The sequence below is a fragment of the Halichoeres trimaculatus genome, unplaced genomic scaffold, assembly GCF_033239565.1.
Source record: "Halichoeres trimaculatus isolate MK-OKI-2021-1 unplaced genomic scaffold, fHalTri1.1 fHalTri1_scaffold_16, whole genome shotgun sequence".
Classification (NCBI taxonomy): domain Eukaryota; kingdom Metazoa; phylum Chordata; class Actinopteri; order Labriformes; family Labridae; genus Halichoeres; species Halichoeres trimaculatus.
The window spans coordinates 21,161,924-21,182,705 of record NW_027437194.1 but is presented as its reverse complement, the minus strand read 5'-3'; the positions used below and the strand labels follow the sequence as shown (position 1 = coordinate 21,182,705).

Here is a 20,782-nt window from a genome sequence, read left to right as displayed (position 1 = left end):
GTGCCTAGCCTCAGGACAGTTTGGCTGGAAGTTGGACTCACAGTGCCTTTCTGTTTTTCCAGCTTCAAAGGTTTTTGGTCACTTGGCAAAATGAGATTACCATTTGAAAGACACATGTGTGCACGCAATGCTTGGTTGCCGAATCCAAGGATTGAACCAGTAACCTTAAGATCTTCAGACTAAAGCTCTCTCAACTGAGCTATTTCGGCTCTTTCGGCTCCAATCAGATACATGTGAAATACCTCATGGACATGTGTGCCTCCTTTCACATCGTGATAGTTGAAAGAGGACAAGCTTGGTGAGGTTGAAAAAGCTTTCACAAGGGAGGATTGCAATAGACTTTGGACTCAATACAATGCCCATGATAGAAACATTGCCTTCAAGCAAGGCCCAAAGTCCAAACGAGGGGCCCTTCAATGACCATGGGACCATGAAATGGACTGGTCAAAACCAAGAACAGAAAACTCTTTCTGACATCATGGGCTCTCAGAAAATGGACATCAATTTGCCTGGCCTCAGGACAGTCTGGCTGAAAGTTGGACTCAAAGTGCCTTTCTGTTGTTCAAGCTTCAAAGGTTTTTGGTCACTTGGCAAAACGAGATTACCATTTGAAAGACACATGTGTGCACGCAATGCTTGGTTGCCGAATCCAAGGATTGAACCAGTAACCTTAAGATCTTCAGACTAAAGCTCTCTCAACTGAGCTATTTCGGCTCTTTCGGCTCCAATCAGATACATGTGAAAAACCTCATGGACATGTGTGCCTCCTTTCACACTGTGATAGTTGAAAGAAAACAAGCTTGGTGAGGTTGAAAAAGCTTTCACAAGGGAGGATTGCAATAGACTTTGGACTCAATACAGTGCCCATGATGGAAACATTTCCTTCAAGCAAAGCCCAAAGTCCAAACAATGGGCCCTTCGATGACCATGGGAACCTGAAATGGACTGGTCAAAACCAAGAACAGAAAACTCTTTCTGACATCATGGGATCTCAGAAAATGGACTTCAATGTGCCTAGCCTCAGGACAGTTTGGCTGGAAGTTGGACTCAAAGTGCCTTTCTGTTTTTCAAGCTTCAAAGGTTTTTGGTCACTTGGCCTACTATGAATACCATTTGAAAGACACATGTGTGCACGCAATGCTTGGCTGCTGAAACTCAGGATTGAACCAGTAACCTTTAGATCTTCAGACTTAAGCTCTCCCAACTGAGCTTTTTCGGCTCCGTCAGCTCCAATCAGATACATGTGAAATACCTCATGGACATGTGTGCCTCCTTTCACACTGTGATAGTTGAAAGAGGACAAGCTTGGTGAGGTTGAAAAAGCTTTCATAAGGGAGGATTGCAATAAAGTTTGGACTCAATACAATGCCCATGATGGAAACAATGCCTTCAAGCAAAGCCCAAAGTCGAAACTAGGGGCCCTTCAATGACCATGGGAAACTGAAATGTACTGGTCAAAACAAAGAACAGTAAACTCTTTCTGACATCATGGGCTCTCAGAAAATGGACTTCAATGTGCCTGGCCTCAGGACAGTCTGGCTGAAAATAGGACACAAAGTGCCTTTCTGTTTTTCAAGCTTCAAAGGTTTTTGGTCACTTGGCAAACTGAGATAACCATTTGAAAGACACATGTGTGCACGCAAAGCTTGGTTGCCGAAACCCAGGATTGAACCAGTAACCTTTAGATCTTCAGACTTAAGCTCTCCCAACTGACCAATTTCAGCTCCTTCAGCTCCTATCAGATACATGTGAAAAACCTCATGGACATGTGTGCCTCCTTTCACACTGTGATAGTTGAAAGAGGACAAGCTAGGTGAGGTTGAAAAAGCTTTCACAAGGGAGGATTGCATTAGACTTTGGCCTCAATACAATGCCCATGATGGAAACAATGCCTTCAAGCAAAGCCCAAAGTCCAAACTAGGGGCCCTTCGATTACCATGGGAACCTGAAATGGACTGGTCAAAACCAAGAACAGAAAACTCTTTCTGAAATGATGGGCTCTCAGAAAATGGACTTCAATGTGCCTGGCCTCAGGACAGTTTGGCTGGAAGTTGGACTCAAAGTGCCTTTCTGTTTTTCAAGCTTCAAAGGTTTTTGGTCACTTGGCCAACTGAGAATACAATTTGAAAGACACATGTGTGCACGCAAAGCTTGGCTGCTGAAACCCAGGATTGAACCAGTAACCTTTAGATGTTCAGACCAAAGCTCTCCCAACTGAGCTATTTCGGCTCCTTCAGCTCCAATCAGATACATGTGAAAAATCTCATGGACATGTGTGCCTCCTTTCACATCGTGATAGTTGAAAGATGACAAGCTTGGTGAGGTTGAAAAAGCTTTCACAAGGGAGGATTGCAATAGAGTTTGGACTCAATACAGTTCCCATGATAGAAACATTGCCTTCAAGTCAAGCCCAAAGTCCAAACTATGGGCCCTTCGATAACCATGGGAACCTGAAATGTACTGGTCAAAACCAAGAACAGTAAACTATTTCTGACATCATGGGCTCTCAGAAAATGGACTTCCATGTGCCTGGCCTCAGGACAGTCTGGCTGAAAATAGGACACAAAGTGCCTCTCTGTTTTTCGAGCTTCAAAGGTTTTTGGTCACTTGGCCAACTGAGAATACAATGTGAAAGACACATGTGTGCACGCAAAGCTTGGCTGCCGAAACCCAGGTTTGAACCAGTAACCTTTAGATCTCCAGACTAAAGCTCTCCCAACTGAGCTATTACGGCTCCTTCAGCTCCAATCAGATACATGTGAAAAACCTCATGGACATGTGTGCCTCCTTTCACATCGTGATAGTTGAAAGAGGACAAGCTTGGTGAGGTTGAAAAAGCTTTCACAAGGGAGGATTGCAATAGAGTTTGGACTCAATACAGTTCCCATGATAGAAACATTGCCTTCAAGCAAAGCCCAAAGTCCAAACTAGGGGCCCTTCAATGACCATGGGAACCTGAAATGTACTGGTCAAAACCAAGAACAGAAAACTCTTTCTGACATCATGGGCTCTCAGAAAATGGACTTCAATGTGCCTGGCCTCAGGACAGTTTGGCTGGAAGTTGGACTCAAAGTGCCTTTCTGTTTTTCAAGCTTCAAAGGTTTTTGGTCACTCGGCCAACTGAGAATACAATTTGAAAGACACATGTGTGCACGCAAAGCTTGGCAGCTGAAACCCAGGATTGAACCAGTAACCTTTAGATCTTCAGACTTAAGCTCTCCCAACTGAGCTATTTCGGCTCCTTCAGCTCCAATCAGATACATGTGAAAAACCTCATGGACATGTGTGCCTCCTTTCACACTGTGATAGTTGAAAGAGGACAAGCTTGGTGAGGTTGAAAAAGCTTTCACAAGGGAGGATTGCAATAAAGTTTGGACTCAATACAATACCCATGATGGAAACATTGCCTTCAAGCAAAGCCCAAAGTCCAAACTAGGGGCCCTTCAATGACCATGGGAACCTGAAATGTACTGGTCAAAACCAAGAACAGAAAACTCTTTCTGACATCATGGGCTCTCAGAAAATGGACTTCCATGTGCCTGGCCTCAGGACAGTTTGGCTGGAATTTGGACTCAAAGTGCCTTTCTGTTGTTCAAACTTCAAAGGTTTTTGGTCACTTGGCAAACTGAGATTACCATTTGAAAGACACATGTGTGCACGCAATGCTTGGTTGCCGAAACCCAGGATTGAACCAGTAACCTTTAGATCTTCAGACTTAAGCTCTCCCAACTGAGCTATTTCGGCTCCTTCAGCTCCAATCAGATACATGTGAAAAATCTCGTGGACATGTGTGCCTCCTTTCACACTGTGATAGTTGAAAGAGGACAAGCTTGGTGAGGTTGAAAAAGCTTTCACAAGGGAGGATTGCAATCAAGTTTGGCCTCAATACAATGCCCATGATGGAAACATTACCTTCAAGCAAAGCCCAAAGTCCAAACTATGGGCCCTTCCATTACCATGGGAACCTGAAATGTACTGGTCAAAAACAATAACGGAAAACTCTTTCTGACATCATGGGCTCTCAGAAAATGGACATCAATGTGCCTTGCCTCAGGACAGTCTGGCTGAAAACAGGACACAAAGTGCCTTTCTGTTTTTCAAGCTTCAAAAGTTTTTGGTCACTTGGCCAAATGAGAATACAATTTGAAAGACACATGTGTGCACGCAAAGCTTGGCAGCCGAATCCCAGGATTGAACCAGTAACCTTTAGATCTTCAGACCAAAGCTCTCCCAACTGAGCTATTTCGGCTCCTTCAGCTCCAATCAGATACATGTGAAAAACATCATGGACATGTGTGCCTCCTTTCACACTGTGATAGTTGAAAGAGGACAAGCCTGGTGAGGTTGAAAAAGCTTTCACAAGGGAGGATTGCAATAGACTTTGGACTCAATACAATGCCCATGATTGAAACATTGCCTTTAAGCAAGGCCCAAAGTCCAAACGAGGGGCCCTTCAATGACCATGGGACCATGAAATGGACTGGTCAAAACCAAGAACAGAAAACTCTTTCTGACATCATGGGCTCTCAGAAAATGGACTTCAATGTGCCTGGCCTCAGGACAGTTGGGCTGGAAGTTGGACTCAAAGTGCCTTTCTGTTTTTCAAGCTTCAAAGGTTTTTGGTCACTTGGCCAAATGAGAATTAAATTTGAAAGACACATGTGTGCACGCAAAGCTTGGCCGCCGAAACCCAGGATTGAACCAGTAACCTTAAGATCTTCAGACTAAAGCTCTCCCAACTGAGCTATTTCGGCTCCTTCAGCTCCAATCAGATACATGTGAAAAACCTCATGGACATGTGTGCCTCCTTTCACACTGTGATAGTTGAAAGAGGACAAGCTTGGTGAGGTTGAAAAAGCTTTAACAAGGGAGGATTGCAATAGACTTTGGACTCAATACAATGCCCATGATAGAAACATTGCCTTCAAGCAAAGCCCAAAGTCCAAACTATGGGCCCTTCGATAACCATGGGAACCTGAAATGGACTGGTCAAAACCAAGAACAGAAAACTCTTTCTGACATCATGGGCTCTCAGAAAATGGACTTCCATGTGCCTGGCCTCAGGACAGTTGGGCTAGAAGTTAGACTCACAGTGCCTTTCTGTTTTTCAAGCTTCAAAGGTTTTTGGTCACTTGGCCTACTTTGAATACCATTTGAAAGACACATGTGTGCACGCAATGCTTGGCTGCCGAAACCCAGGTTTGAACCAGTAACCTTTAGATCTCCAGACTAAAGCTCTCCCAACTGAGCTATTTCGGCTCCTTCAGCTCCAATCAGATACATGTGAAATACCTCATGGACATGTGTGCCTCCTTTCACACTGTGATAGTTGAAAGAGGACAAGCTTGGTGAGGTTGAAAAAGCTTTCACAAGGGAGGATTGCAATAGACTTTGGACTCAATACAATGCCCATGATAGAAACATTGCCTTCAAGCAAGGCCCAAAGTCCAAACGAGGGGCCCTTCAATGACCATGGGACCATGAAATGGACTGGTCAAAACCAAGAACAGAAAACTCTTTCTGACATCATGGGCTCTCAGAAAATGGACATCAATGTGCCTGGCCTCAGGACAGTCTGGCTGAAAGTTGGACTCAAAGTGCCTTTCTGTTGTTCAAGGTTCAAAGGTTTTTGGTCACTTGGCAAAATGAGATTACCATTTGAAAGACACATGTGTGCACGCAATGCTTGGTTGCCGAAACCCAGGATTGAACCAGTAACCTTTAGATCTTCAGACCAAAGCTCTCCCAACTGAGCTATTTCGGCTCCTTCAGCTCCAATCAGATACATGTGAAAAATCTCATGGACATGTGTGCCTCCTTTCACACTGTGATAGTTGAAAGAGGACAAGCTTGGTGAGGTTGAAAAAGCTTTCACAAGGGAGGATTGCAATACAGTTTGGACTCAATACAATGTCCATGATGGAAACATTTCCTTCAAGCAAAGGCCAAAGTCCAAACTATGGGCCCTTCGATAACCATGGGAACCTGAAATGTACTGGTCAAAACCAAGAACAGAAAACTCTTTCTGACATCATGGGCTCTCAGAAAATGGACTTCCATGTGCCTGGCCTCAGGACAGTCTGGCTGGAAGTTGGACTCAAAGTGCCTTTCTGTTTTTCGAGCTTCAAAGGTTTTTGGTCACTTGGCCAACTGAGAGTACAATTTGAAAGACACATGTGTGCACGCAAAGCTTGACTGCCAAAACCCAGGATTGAACCAGTAACCTTTAGATCTTCAGACCAAAGCTCTCCCAACTGAGCTATTTCGGCTCCTTCAGCTCCAATCAGATACATGTGAAAAATCTCATGGACATGTGTGCCTCCTTTCACATCGTGATAGTTGAAAGAGGACAAGCTTGGTGAGGTTGAAAAAGCTTTCACAAGGGAGGATTGCAATAGACTTTGGACTCAATACAATGCCCATGATAGAAACATTGCCTTCAAGCAAGGCCCAAAGTCCAAACGAGGGGCCCTTCAATGACCATGGGACCATGAAATGGACTGGTCAAAACCAAGAACAGAAAACTCTTTCTGACATCATGGGCTCTCAGAAAATGGACATCAATGTGCCTGGCCTCAGGACAGTCTGGCTGAAAGTTGGACTCAAAGTGCCTTTCTGTTGTTCAAGGTTCAAAGGTTTTTGGTCACTTGGCAAAATGAGATTACCATTTGAAAGACACATGTGTGCACGCAATGCTTGGTTGCCGAAACCCAGGATTGAACCAGTAACCTTTAGATCTTCAGACCAAAGCTCTCCCAACTGAGCTATTTCGGCTCCTTCAGCTCCAATCAGATACATGTGAAAAATCTCATGGACATGTGTGCCTCCTTTCACACTGTGATAGTTGAAAGAGGACAAGCTTGGTGAGGTTGAAAAAGCTTTCACAAGGGAGGATTGCAATAGAGTTTGGACTCAATACAGTGCCCATGATAGAAACATTGCCTTCAAGAAAAGCCCAAAGTCCAAACTATGGGCCCTTCGATAACCATGGGAACCTGAAATGTACTGGTCAAAACCAAGAACAGAAAACTCTTTCTGACATCATGGGCTCTCAGAAAATGGACTTCCATGTGCCTGGCCTCAGGACAGTCTTGCTGAAAACAGGACACAAAGTGCCTTTCTGTTTTTCAAGCTTCAAAGGTTTTTGGTCACATGGCCTAGTATGAATACCATTTGAAAGACACATGTGTGCACGCAATTCTTGGCTGCCGAAACCCAGGATTGAACCAGTAACCTTTAGATCTTCAGACTTAAGCTCTCCCAACTGAGCTATTTCAGCTCCTTCAGCTCCAATCAGATACATGTGAAATACCTCATGGACATGTGTGCCTCCTTTCACATCGTGATAGTTGAAAGAGGACAAGCTTGGTGAGGTTGAAAAAGCTTTCACAAGGGAGGATTGCAATAGACTTTGGACTCAATACAGTTCCCATGATAAAAACATTGCCTTCAAGCAAAGCCCAAAGTCCAAACTAGGGGCCCTTCAATGACCATGGGAACCTGAAATGTACTGGTCAAAACCAAGAACAGAAAACTCTTTCTGACATCATGGGCTCTCAGAAAATGGACTTCCATGTGCCTGGCCTCAGGACAGTCTGGCTGAAAATAGGACACAAAGTTCCTTTCAGTTTTTCAAGCTTCAAAGGTTTTTGGTCACTTGGCCTACTATGAATACCATTTGAGAGACACATGTGTGCACGCAATGCTTGGTTGCCGAATCCCAGGATTGAACCAGTAACCTTTAGATCTTCAGACCAAAGCTCTCCCAACTGAGCTATTTCGGCTCCTTCAGCTCCAATCAGATACATGTGAAAAACCTCATGGACATGTGTGCCTCCTTTCACACTGTGATAGTTGAAAGAGGACAAGCTTGGTGAGGTTGAAAAAGCTTTCACAAGGGAGGATTGCAATAGAGTTTGGACTCAATACAGTTCCCATGATAGAAACATTGCCTTTAAGCAAAGCCCAAGTCCAAACGAGGGGCCCTTCAATGACCATGGGAACCTGAAATGTACTGGTCAAAACCAAGACCAGAAAACTCTTTCTGACATCATGGGCTCTCAGAAAATGGACTTCCATGTGCCTGGCCTCAGGACAGTCTGGCTGAAAAAAGGACACAAAGTGCCTTTCTGTTGTTCAAGCTTCACAGGTTTTTGGTCACTTGGCCAACTGAGAATACAATTTGAAAGACACATGTTACACGCAATGCTTGATTGCCGAAACCCAGGATTGAACCAGTATCCTTTAGATCTTCAGACCAAAGCTCTCCCAACTGAGCTATTTCGGCTCCTTCAGCTCCAATCAGATACATGTGAAAAACCTCATGGACATGTGTGCCTCCTTTCACATCGTGATAGTTGAAAGAGGACAAGCTAGGTGAGGTTGAAAAAGCTTTCACAAGGGAGGATTGCAATAGAGTTTGGACTCAATACAATGCCCATGATGGAAACATTTCCTTCAAGCAAAGCCCAAAGTCCAAACTAGGGGCCCTTCGATGACCATGGGAACCTGAAATGTACTGGTCAAAACCAAGAACAGAAAACTCTTTCTGACATCATGGGCTCTCAGAAAATGGACTTCAATGTGCCTGGCCTCAGGACAGTCTGGCTGGAAGTTTGACTCACAGTGCCTTTCTGTTTTTCAAGCTTCAAAGGTTTTTGGTCACTTGGCCAACTGAGAATACAATTTGAAAGACACATGTGTGCACGCAAAGCATGGCTGACGAAACCCAGGATTGAACCAGTAACCTTTAGATCTTCAGACTAAAGCTCTCCCAACTGAGCTATTTCGGCTCTTTTGGCTCCAATCAGATACATGTGAAAAACCTCATGGACATGTGTGCCTCCTTTCCGACTGTGATGGTTGAAAGAGGACAAGCTTGGTGAGGTTGAAAAAGCTTTCACAAGGGAGGATTGCAATAGAGTTTGGACTCAATACAGTTCCCATGATAGAAACATTGCCTTTAAGCAAAGCCCAAAGTCCAAACGAGGGGCCCTTCAATGACCATGGGAACCTGAAATGTACTGGTCAAAACCAAGAACAAAAAACTCTTTCTGACATCATGGGCTCTCAGAAAATGGACTTCCATGTGCCTGGCCTCAGGACAGTCTGGCTGAAAAAAGGGACACAAAGTGCCTTTCTGTTTTTCAAGCTTCAAAGGTTTTTGGTCACTTGGCCAACTGAGAATACAATTTTAAAGACACATGTGTGCACGCAAAGCTGGGCTGCTGAAACCCAGGATTGAACCAGTAACCGTTAGATCTTCAGACCAAAGCTCTCCCAACTGAGCTATTTCGGCTCCTTCAGCTCCAATCAGATACATGTGAAAAACCTCATGGACATGTGTGCCTCCTTTCACACTGTGATAGTTGAAAGAGGACAAGCTTGGTGAGGTTGAAAAAGCTTTCACAAGGGAGGATTGCAATAGAGTTTGGACTCAATACAGTTCCCATGATAGAAACATTGCCTTCAAGCAAAGCCCAAAGTCCAAACTAGGGGCCCTTCAATGACCATGGGAACCTGAAATGTACTGGTCAAAACCAAGAACAGAAAACTCTTTCTGACATCATGGGCTCTCAGAAAATGGACTTCCATGTGCCTGGCCTCAGGACAGTCTGGCTGAAAATAGGACACAAAGTGCCTTTCTGTTTTTCAAGCTTCAAAGGTTTTTGGTCACTTGGCCTACTATGAATACCATTTGAAAGACACATGTGTGCACGCAATTCTTGGCTGCCAAAACCCAGGATTGAACCAGTAACCTTTAGATCTTCAGACCAAAGCTCTCCCAACTGAGCTATTTCAGCTCCTTCAGCTCCAATCAGATACATGTGAAAAACCTCATGGACATGTGTGCCTCCTTTCACACTGTGATAGTTGAAAGAGGACAAGCTTGGTGAGGTTGAAAAAGCTTTCACAAGGGAGGATTGCAATAGAGTTTGGACTCAATACAGTTCCCATGGTAGAAACATTGCCTTTAAGCAAAACCCAAAGTCCAAACGAGGGGCCCTTCAATGACCATGGGAACCTGAAATGTACTGGTCAAAACCAAGAACAGAAAACTCTTTCTGACATCATGGGCTCTCAGAAAATGGACTTCCATGTGCCTGGCCTCAGGACAGTCTGGCTGAAAATAGGACACAAAGTGCCTTTCTGTTTTTCAAGCTTCAAAGGTTTTTTGTCACTTGGCCAACTGAGAATTAAATTTGAAAGACACATGTGTGCACGCAAAGCTTGGCTGCTGAAACCCAGGATTGAACCAGTAACCTTTAGATCTTCAGACCAAAGCTCTCCCAACTGAGCTATTTCGGCTCCTTCAGCTCCAATCAGATACATGTGAAAAATCTCATGGACATGTGTGCCTCCTTTCACACTGTGATAGTTGAAAAAGGACAAGCTTGGTGAGGTTGAAAAAGCTTTCACAAGGGAGGATTGCAATAGAGTTTGGACTCAATACAATGCCCATGATGGAAACATTGCCTTCAAGCAAAGCCCAAAGTCCAAACTAGTGGCCCTTCGATTACCATGGGAACCTGAAACGGACTGGTCAAAAACAAGAACAGAAAACTCTTTCTGACATCATGGGCTCTCAGAAAAAGGACATCAATGTGCCTGGCCTCAGGACAGTCTGGCTGAAAACAGGATACAAAGTTCCTTTCTGTTTTTCAAGCTTCAAAGGTTTTTGGTCACTTGGCCAACTGAGAATACAATTTGAAAGACACATGTGTGCACGCAAAGCTTGGTTGCCGAAACCCAGGATTGAACCAGTAACCTTTAGATCTTCAGACCAAAGCTCTCCCAACTGAGCTATTTCGGCTCCTTCAGCTCCAATCAGATACATGTGAAATACCTCATGGACATGTGTGCCTCCTTTCACATCGTGATAGTTGAAAGAGGACAAGCTTGGTGAGGTTGAAAAAGCTTTCACAAGGGAGGATTGCAATAGAGTTTGGACTCAATACAGTTCCCATGATAGAAACATTGCCTTCAAGCAAAGCCCAAAGTCCAAACTAGGGGCCCTTCAATGACCATGGGAACCTGAAATGTACTGGTCAAAACCAAGAACAGAAAACTCTTTCTGACATCATGGGCTCTCAGAAAATGGACTTCAATGTGCCTGGCCTCAGGACAGTCTGGCTGAAAATAGGACACAAAGTGCCTTTCTGTTTTTCAAGCTTCAAAGGTTTTTGGTAACTTGGCCAACTGAGATTACCATTTGAAAGACACATGTGTGCACGCAATGCTTGGTTGCCGAATCCCAGGTTTGAACCAGTAACCTTTAGATGTTCAGACCAAAGCTCTCCCAACTGAGCAATTTCGGCTCCTTCAGCTCCAATCAGATACATGTGAAAAATCTCATGGACATGTGTGCCTCCTTTCACACTGTGATAGTTGAAAGAGGACAAGCTTGGTGAGGTTGAAAAAGCTTTCACAAGGGAGGATTGCAATAGAGTTTGGACTCAATACAATGCCCATGATGGAAACAATGCCTTCAAGCAAAGCCCAAAGTCCAAACTAGGGGCCCTTCGATTACCATGGGAACCTGAAATTTACTGGTCAAAACCAAGAACAGTAAACTCTTTCTGACATCATGGGCTCTCAGAAAATGGACTTCAATGTGCCTGGCCTCAGGACAGTTTGGCTGGAAGTTGGACTCAAAGTGCCTTTCTGTTTTTCAAGCTTCAAAGGTTTTTGGTCACTCGGCCAACTATGAATACCATTTGAAAGACACATGTGTGCACGCAAAGCTTGGCAGCTGAAACCCAGGATTGAACCAGTAACCTTTAGACCTTCAGACTTAAGCTCTCCCAACTGAGCTATTTCGGCTCCTTCAGCTCCAATCAGATACATGTGAAAAACCTCATGGACATGTGTGCCTCCTTTCACATCGTGATAGTTGAAAGAGGACAAGCTTGGTGAGGTTGAAAAAGCTTTCACAAGGGAGGATTGCAATAAAGTTTGGACTCAATACAATACCCATGATGGAAACATTGCCTTCAAGCAAAGCCCAAAGTCCAAACTAGGGGCCCTTCAATGACCATGGGAACCTGAAATGTACTGGTCAAAACCAAGAACAGAAAACTCTTTCTGACATCATAGGCTCTCAGAAAATGGACTTCCATGTGCCTGGCCTCAGGACAGTTTGGCTGGAATTTGGACTCAAAGTGCCTTTCTGTTGTTCAAACTTCAAAGGTTTTTGGTCACTTGGCAAACTGAGATTACCATTTGAAAGACACATGTGTGCACGCAATGCTTGGTTGCCGAAACCCAGGATTGAACCAGTAACCTTTAGATCTTCAGACTTAAGCTCTCCCAACTGAGCTATTTCGGCTCCTTCAGCTCCAATCAGATACATGTGAAAAATCTCGTGGACATGTGTGCCTCCTTTCACACTGTGATAGTTGAAAGAGGACAAGCTTGGTGAGGTTGAAAAAGCTTTCACAAGGGAGGATTGCAATAAATTTTTGCCTCAATACAATGCCCATGATGGAAACATTACCTTCAAGCAAAGCCCAAAGTCCAAACTAGGGGCCCTTCGATTACCATGGGAACCTGAAATGTACTGGTCAAAAACAATAACGGAAAACTCTTTCTGACATCATGGGCTCTCAGAAAATGGACATCAATGTGCCTTGCCTCAGGACAGTCTGGCTGAAAACAGGACACAAAGTGCCTTTCTGTTTTTCAAGCTTCAAAAGTTTTTGGTCACTTGGCCAAATGAGAATACAATTTGAAAGACACATGTGTGCACGCAAAGCTTGGCAGCCGAATCCCAGGATTGAACCAGTAACCTTTAGATCTTCAGACCAAAGCTCTCCCAACTGAGCTATTTCGGCTCCTTCAGCTCCAATCAGATACATGTGAAAAACCTCATGGACATGTGTGCCTCCTTTCACACTGTGATAGTTGAAAGAGGACAAGCTTGGTGAGGTTGAAAAAGCTTTCACAAGGGAGGATTGCAATAGACTTTGGACTCAATACAATGCCCATGATTGAAACATTGCCTTCGAGCAAAGCCCAAAGTCCAAACGAGGGGCCCTTCAATGACCATGGGACCATGAAATGGACTGGTCAAAACCAAGAACAGAAAACTCTTTCTGACATCATGGGCTCTCAGAAAATGGACTTCAATGTGCCTGGCCTCAGGACAGTTGGGCTGGAAGTTGGACTCAAAGTGCCTTTCTGTTTTTCAAGCTTCAAAGGTTTTTGGTCACTTGGCCAAATGAGAATTAAATTTGAAAGACACATGTGTGCACGCAAAGCTTGGCCGCCGAAACCCAGGATTGAACCAGTAACCTTAAGATCTTCAGACTAAAGCTCTCCCAACTGAGCTATTTCGGCTCCTTCGGCTCCTATCAGATACATGTGAAAAACCTCATGGACATGTGTGCCTCCTTTCACACTGTGATAGTTGAAAGAGGACAAGCTAGGTGAGGTTGAAAAAGCTTTCACAAGGGAGGATTGCAATAGAGTTTGGACTCAATACAATGCCCATGATGGAAACATTTCCTTCAAGCAAAGCCCAAAGTCCAAACTAGGGGCCCTTCGATGACCATGGGAACCTGAAATGGACTGGTCAAAACCAAGAACAGAAAACTCTTTCTGACATCATGGGCTCTCAGAAAAAGGACATCAATGTGCCTGGCCTCAGGACAGTCTTGCTGAAAACAGGACACAAAGTGCCTTTCTGTTTTTCAAGCTTCAAAGGTTTGTGGTCACATGGCCTAGTATGAATACCATTTGAAAGACACATGTGTGCACGCAATTCTTGGCTGCCGAAACCCAGGATTGAACCAGTAACCTTTAGATCTTCAGACTTAAGCTCTCCCAACTGAGCTATTTCGGCTCCTTCAGCTCCAATCAGATACATGTGAAATACCTCATGGACATGTGTGCCTCCTTTCACACTGTGATAGTTGAAAGAGGACAAGCTTGGTGAGGTTGAAAAAGCTTTCACAAGGAAGGATTGCAATAGACTTTGGACTCAATACAATGCCCATGATGGAAACATTGCCTTCAAGCAAAGCCCAAAGTCCAAACGAGGAGCCCTTCGATGACCATGGGAACCTGAAATGTACTGGTCAAAACCAAGAACAGAAAACTCTTTCTGACATCATGGGCTCTCAGAAAATGGACTTCCATGTGCCTGGCCTCAGGACAGTCTGGCTGAAAAAAGGGACACAAAGTGCCTTTCAAGCTTCAAAGGTTTTTGGTCACTTGGCCTACTATGAATACCATTTGAAAGACACATGTGTGCACGCAATGCTTGGCTGCCGAAACCCAGGTTTGAACCAGTAACCTTTAGATCTCCAGACTAAAGCTCTCCCAACTGAGCTATTTCGGCTCCTTCAGGTCCAATCAGATACATGTGAAAAACCTCATGGACATGTGTGCCTCCTTTCACACTGTGATTGTTGAAAGAGGACAAGCTTGGTGAGGTTGAAAAAGCTTTCACAAGGGAGGATTGCAATAGACTTTGGACTCAATACAATGCCCATGATTGAAACATTGCCTTCAAGCAAGGCCCAAAGTCCAAACGAGGGGCCCTTCAATGACCATGGGACCATGAAATGGACTGGTCAAAACCAAGAACAGAAAACTCTTTCTGACATCATGGGCTCTCAGAAAATGGACATCAATGTGCCTGGCCTCAGGACAGTCTGGCTGAAAGTTGGACTCAAAGTGCCTTTCTGTTGTTCAAGCTTCAAAGGTTTTTGGTCACTTGGCCAAATGAGATTACCATTTGAAAGACACATGTGTGCACGCAATGCTTGGTTGCCGAATCCCAGGATTGAACCAGTAACCTTAAGATCTTCAGACTAAAGCTCTCTCAACTGAGCTATTTCGGCTCTTTCGGCTCCAATCAGATACATGTGAAAAACCTCATGGACATGTGTGCCTCCTTTCACACTGTGATAGTTGAAAGAGGACAAGCTTGGTGAGGTTGAAAAAGCTTTCACAAGGGAGGATTGCAATAGAGTTTGGACTGAATACAGTGCCCATGATAGAAACATTGCCTTCAAGCAAAGCCCAAAGTCCAAACTATGGGCCCTTCGATAACCATGGGAACCTGAAATATACTGGTCAAAACCAAGAACAGAAAACTCTTTCTGACATCATGGGCTCTCAGAAAATGGACTTCAATGTGCCTGGCCTCAGGACAGTTGGGCTGGAAGTTGGACTCAAAGTGCCTTTCTGTTTTTCAAGCTTCAAAGGTTTTTGGTCACTTGGCCAAATGAGAATTAAATTTGAAAGACACATGTGTGCACGCAAAGCTTGGCTGCCGAAACCCAGGATTGAACCAGTAACCTTAAGATCTTCAGATTAAAGCTCTCCCAACTGAGCTATTTCGGCTCCTTTGGCTCCTATCAGATACATGTGAAAAACCTCACGGACATGTGTGCCTCCTTTCACACTGTGATAGTTGAAAGAGGACAAGCTAGGTGAGGTTGAAAAAGCTTTCACAAGGGAGGATTGCAATAGAGTTTGGACTCAATACAATGCCCATGATGGAAACATTTCCTTCAAGCAAAGCCCAAAGTCCAAACTAGGGGCCCTTCGATGACCATGGGAACCTGAAATGGACTGGTCAAAACCAAGAACAGAAAACTCTTTCTGACATCATGGGCTCTCAGAAAAAGGACATCAATGTGCCTGGCCTCAGGACAGTCTTGCTGAAAACAGGACACAAAGTGCCTTTCTGTTTTTCAAGCTTCAAAGGTTTTTGGTCACATGGCCTAGTATGAATACCATTTGAAAGACACATGTGTGCACGCAATTCTTGGCTGCCGAAACCCAGGATTGAACCAGTAACCTTTAGATCTTCAGACTTAAGCTCTCCCAACTGAGCTATTTCGGCTCCTTCAGCTCCAATCAGATACATGTGAAATACCTCATGGACATGTGTGCCTCCTTTCACACTGTGATAGTTGAAAGAGGACAAGCTTGGTGAGGTTGAAAAAGCTTTCACAAGGAAGGATTGCAATAGACTTTGGACTCAATACAATGCCCATGATGGAAACATTGCCTTCAAGCAAAGCCCAAAGTCCAAACGAGGAGCCCTTCAATGACCATGGGAACCTGAAATGGACTGGTCAAAACCAAGAACAGAAAACTCTTTCTGACATCATGGGCTCTCAGAAAATGGACTTCAATGTGCCTGGCCTCAGGACAGTTAGGCTGAAAACAGGACACAAAGTGCCTTTCTGTTTTTCAAGCTTCAAAGGTTTTTGGTCACTTGGCCAACTGAGAATACAATTTGAAAGACACATGTGTGCACGCAAAGCTTGGCTGCCGAAACCCAGGATTGAATCAGTAACCTTTAGATCTTCAGACTAAAGCTCTCCCAACTGAGCTATTTCGGCTCCTTCAGCTCCAATCAGATACATGTGAAAAACCTCATGGACATGTGTGCCTCCTTTCACACTGTGATAGTTGAAAGAGGACAAGCTTGGTGAGGTTGAAAAAGCTTTCACAAGGGAGGATTGCAATACATTTTGGACTCAATACAATGTCCATGATGGAAACATTTCCTTCAAGCAAAGCCCAAAGTCCAAACTATGGGCCCTTCGATAACCATGGGAACCTGAAATGTACTGGTCAAAACCAAGAACAGAAAACTCTTTCTGACATCATAGGCTCTCAGAAAATGGACTTCCATGTGCCTAGCCTCAGGACAGTTTGGCTGGAAGTTGGACTCAAAGTGCCTTTCTGTTTTTCAAGCTTCAAAGGTTTTTGGTCACTTGGCCAACTGAGAGTACAATTTGAAAGACACATGTGTGCACGCAAAGCTTGACTGCAAAAACCCAGGATTGAACCAGTAACCTTTAGATCTTCAGACCAAAGCTCTCCCAACTGAGCTATTTCGGCTCCTTCAGCTCCAATCAGATACATGTGAAAAATCTCATGGACATGTGTGCCTCCTTTCACATCGTGATAGTTGAAAGAGGACAAGCTTGGTGAGGTTGAAAAAGCTTTCACAAGGGAGGATTGCAATAGAGTTTGGACTCAATACAGTGCCCATGATAGAAACATTGCCTTCAAGCAAAGCCCAAAGTCCAAACTATGGGCCCTTCGATAACCATGGGAACCTGAAATGTACTGGTCAAAACCAAGAACAGAAAACTCTTTCTGACATCATGGGCTCTCAGAAAATGGACTTCCATGTGCCTGGCCTCAGGACAGTCTGGCTGAAAAAAGGGACACAAAGTGCCTTTCAAGCTTCAAAGGTTTTTGGTCACTTGGCCTACTATGAATACCATTTGAAAGACACATGTGTGCACGCAATGCTTGGCTGCCGAAACCCAGGTTTGAACCAGTAACCTTTAGATCTCCAGACTAAAGCTCTCCCAACTGAGCTATTTCGGCTCCTTCAGCTCCAATCAGATACATGTGAAAAACCTCATGGACATGTGTGCCTCCTTTCACACTGTGATAGTTGAAAGAGGACAAGCTTGGTGAGGTTGAAAAAGCTTTCACAAGGGAGGATTGCAATAGACTTTGGACTCAATACAATGCCCATGATTGAAACATTGCCTTCGAGCAAAGCCCAAAGTCCAAACGAGGGGCCCCTCAATGACCATGGGACCATGAAATGGACTGGTCAAAACCAAGAACAGAAAACTCTTTCTGACATCATGGGCTCTCAGAAAATGGACTTCAATGTGCCTGGCCTCAGGACAGTTGGGCTGGAAGTTGGACTCAAAGTGCCTTTCTGTTTTTCAAGCTTCAAAGGTTTTTGGTCACTTGGCCAAATGAGAATTAAATTTGAGAGACACATGTGTGCACGCAATGCTTGGTTGCCGAATCCCAGGATTGAACCAGTAACCTTTAGATTTTCAGACCAAAGCTCTCCCAACTGAGCTATTTCGGCTCCTTCAGCTCCAATCAGATACATGTGACAAACCTCATGGACATGTGTGCCTCCTTTCACACTGTGATAGTTGAAAGAAAACAAGCTTGGTGAGGTTGAAAAAGCTTTCACAAGGGAGGATTGCAATAGAGTTTGGACTCAATACAGTTCCCATGATAGAAACATTGCCTTTAAGCAAAGCCCAAAGTCCAAACGAGGGGCCCTTCAATGACCATGGGAACCTGAAATGTACTGGTCAAAACCAAGAACAGAAAACTCTTTCTGACATCATGGGCTCTCAGAAAATGGACTTCCATGTGCCTGGCCTCAGGACAGTCTGGCTGAAAATAGGACACAAAGTGCCTTTCTGTTGTTCAAGCTTCACAGGTTTTTGGTCACTTGGCCAACTGAGAATACAATTTGAAAGACACATGTTACACGCAATGCTTGGTTGCCGAAACCCAGGATTGAACCAGTAACCTTTAGATCTTCAGACCAAAGCTCTCCCAACTGAGCTATTTCGGCTCCTTCAGCTCCAATCAGATACATGTGAAAAACCTCATGGACATGTGTGCCTCCTTTCACATCGTGATAGTTGAAAGAGGACAAGCTAGGTGAGGTTGAAAAAGCTTTCACAAGGGAGGATTGCAATAGAGTTTGGACTCAATACAATGCCCATGATGGAAACATTTCCTTCAAGCAAAGCCCAAAGTCCAAACTAGGGGCCCTTCGATGACCATGGGAACCTGAAATGTACTGGTCAAAACCAAGAACAGAAAACTCTTTCTGACATCATGGGCTCTCAGAAAAAGGACATCAATGTGCCTGGCCTCAGGACAGTCTTGCTGAAAACAGGACAAAAACTGCCTTTCTGTTTTTCAAGCTTCAAAGGTTTTTGGTCACTTGGCCTACTATGAATACCATTTGAAAGACACATGTGTGCACGCAATGCTTGGCTGCCGAAACCCAGGTTTGAACCAGTAACCTTTAGATCTCCAGACTAAAGCTCTCCCAACTGAGCTATTTCGGCTCCTTCAGCTCCAATCAGATACATGTGAAATACCTCATGGACATGTGTGCCTCCTTTCACACTGTGATAGTTGAAAGAGGACAAGCTTGGTGAGGTTGAAAAAGCTTTCACAAGGGAGGATTGCAATAGACTTTGGACTCAATACAATGCCCATGATTGAAACATTGCCTTCGAGCAAAGCCCAAAGTCCAAACTAGGGGCCCTTCAATGACCATGGGACCATGAAATGGACTGGTCAAAACCAAGAACAGAAAACTCTTTCTGACATCATGGGCTCTCAGAAAATGGACTTCCATGTGCCTGGCCTCAGGACAGTCTGGCTGAAAAAAGGGACACAAAGTGCCTTTCAAGCTTCAAAGGTTTTTGGTCACTTGGCCTACTATGAATACCATTTGAAAGACACATGTGTGCACGCAATGCTTGGCTGCCGAAACCCAGGATTGAACCAGTAACCTTTAGATCTCCAGACTAAAGCTCTCCCAACTGAGCTATTTCGGCTCCTTCAGCTCCAATCAGATACATGTGAAATACCTCATGGACATGTGTGCCTCCTTTCACACTGTGATAGTTGAAAGAGGACAAGCTTGGTGAGGTTGAAAAAGCTTTCACAAGGGAGGATTGCAATAGACTTTGGACTCAATACAATGCCCATGATTGAAACATTGCCTTCGAGCAAAGCCCAAAGTCCAAACTAGGGGCCCTTCAATGACCATGGGACCATGAAATGGACTGGTCAAAACCAAGAACAGAAAACTCTTTCTGACATCATGGGCTCTCAGAAAATGGACTTCCATGTGCCTGGCCTCAGGACAGTTTGGCTGGAAGTTGGACTCAAAGTGCCTTTCTGTTTTTCAAGCTTCAAAGGTTTTTGGTCACTTGGCCAACTGAGAATACAATTTGAAAGACACATGTGTGCACGCAAAGCTTGACTGCCAAAACCCAGGATTGAACCAGTAACCTTTAGATCCTCAGACCAAAGCTCTCCCAACTGAGCTATTACGGCTCCTTCAGCTCCAATCAGATACATGTGAAAAATCTCATGGACATGTGTGCCTCCTTTCACATCGTGATAGTTGAAAGAGGACAAGCTTGGTGAGGTTGAAAAAGCTTTCACAAGGGAGGATTGCAATAGAGTTTTGGCTCAATACAGTGCCCATGATAGAAACATTGCCTTCAAGCAAAGCCCAAAGTCCAAACTATGGGCCCTTCGATAACCATGGGAACCTGAAATGTACTGGTCAAAACCAAGAACAGAAGACTCTTTCTGACATCATGGGCTCTCAGAAAATGGACTTCAATGTGCCTGGCCTCAGGACAGTTGGGCTGGAAGTTGGACTCAAAGTGCCTTTCTGTTTTTCAAGCTTCAAAGGTTTTTGGTCACTTGGCCAACTGAGAATACAATTTGAAAGACACATGTGTGCACGCAAAGCTTGGCTGCTGAAACCCAGGATTGAACCAGTAACCTTGAGATCTTCAGACTAAAGCTCTCCCAACTGAGCTATTTTGGCTCCTTCAGCTCCAATCAGATACATGTGAAAAACCTCATGGACATGTGTGCCTCCTTTCACATCGTGATAGTTGAAAGAGGACAAGCTTGGTGAGGTTGAAAAAGCTTTCACAAGGGAGGATTGCAATACAGTTTGGACTCAATACAATGTCCATGATGGAAACATTTCCTTCAAGCAAAGCCCAAAGTCCAAACTATGGGCCCTTCGATAACCATGGGAACCTGAAATGTACTGGTCAAAACCAAGAACAGAAAACTCTTTCTGACATCATGGGCTCTCAGAAAATGGACTTCAATGTGCCTAGCCTCAGGACAGTTTGGCTGGAAGTTGGACTCAAAGTGCCTTTCTGTTTTTCAAGCTTCAAAGGTTTTTGGTCACTTGGCCAACTGAGAATAC

General features: G+C 44.3%; 6 non-coding genes across 6 annotated transcripts; all 6 read right to left on the bottom strand.

Annotated features, from left to right (window-relative positions):
* Positions 1-2,661: 2,661 nt before the first annotated feature.
* On the bottom strand, positions 2,662-2,734 carry trnas-gga (transfer RNA serine (anticodon GGA)). Its single transcript has one exon. It is a non-coding gene; the product is annotated as a tRNA-Ser (tRNA).
* A 2,452-nt stretch (positions 2,735-5,186) lies between these two features.
* Positions 5,187-5,259, bottom strand: trnas-gga (transfer RNA serine (anticodon GGA)). The gene has a single exon. It is a non-coding gene; the product is annotated as a tRNA-Ser (tRNA).
* A 9,009-nt stretch (positions 5,260-14,268) lies between these two features.
* trnas-gga (transfer RNA serine (anticodon GGA)) lies at positions 14,269-14,341 on the bottom strand. The gene has a single exon. It is a non-coding gene; the product is annotated as a tRNA-Ser (tRNA).
* Positions 14,342-17,291: 2,950 nt separating this feature from the next.
* trnas-gga (transfer RNA serine (anticodon GGA)) lies at positions 17,292-17,364 on the bottom strand. Its single transcript has one exon. It is a non-coding gene; the product is annotated as a tRNA-Ser (tRNA).
* Positions 17,365-18,805: 1,441 nt separating this feature from the next.
* Positions 18,806-18,878, bottom strand: trnas-gga (transfer RNA serine (anticodon GGA)). The gene has a single exon. It is a non-coding gene; the product is annotated as a tRNA-Ser (tRNA).
* A 425-nt stretch (positions 18,879-19,303) lies between these two features.
* Positions 19,304-19,376, bottom strand: trnas-gga (transfer RNA serine (anticodon GGA)). Its single transcript has one exon. It is a non-coding gene; the product is annotated as a tRNA-Ser (tRNA).
* Positions 19,377-20,782: the final 1,406 nt, after the last annotated feature.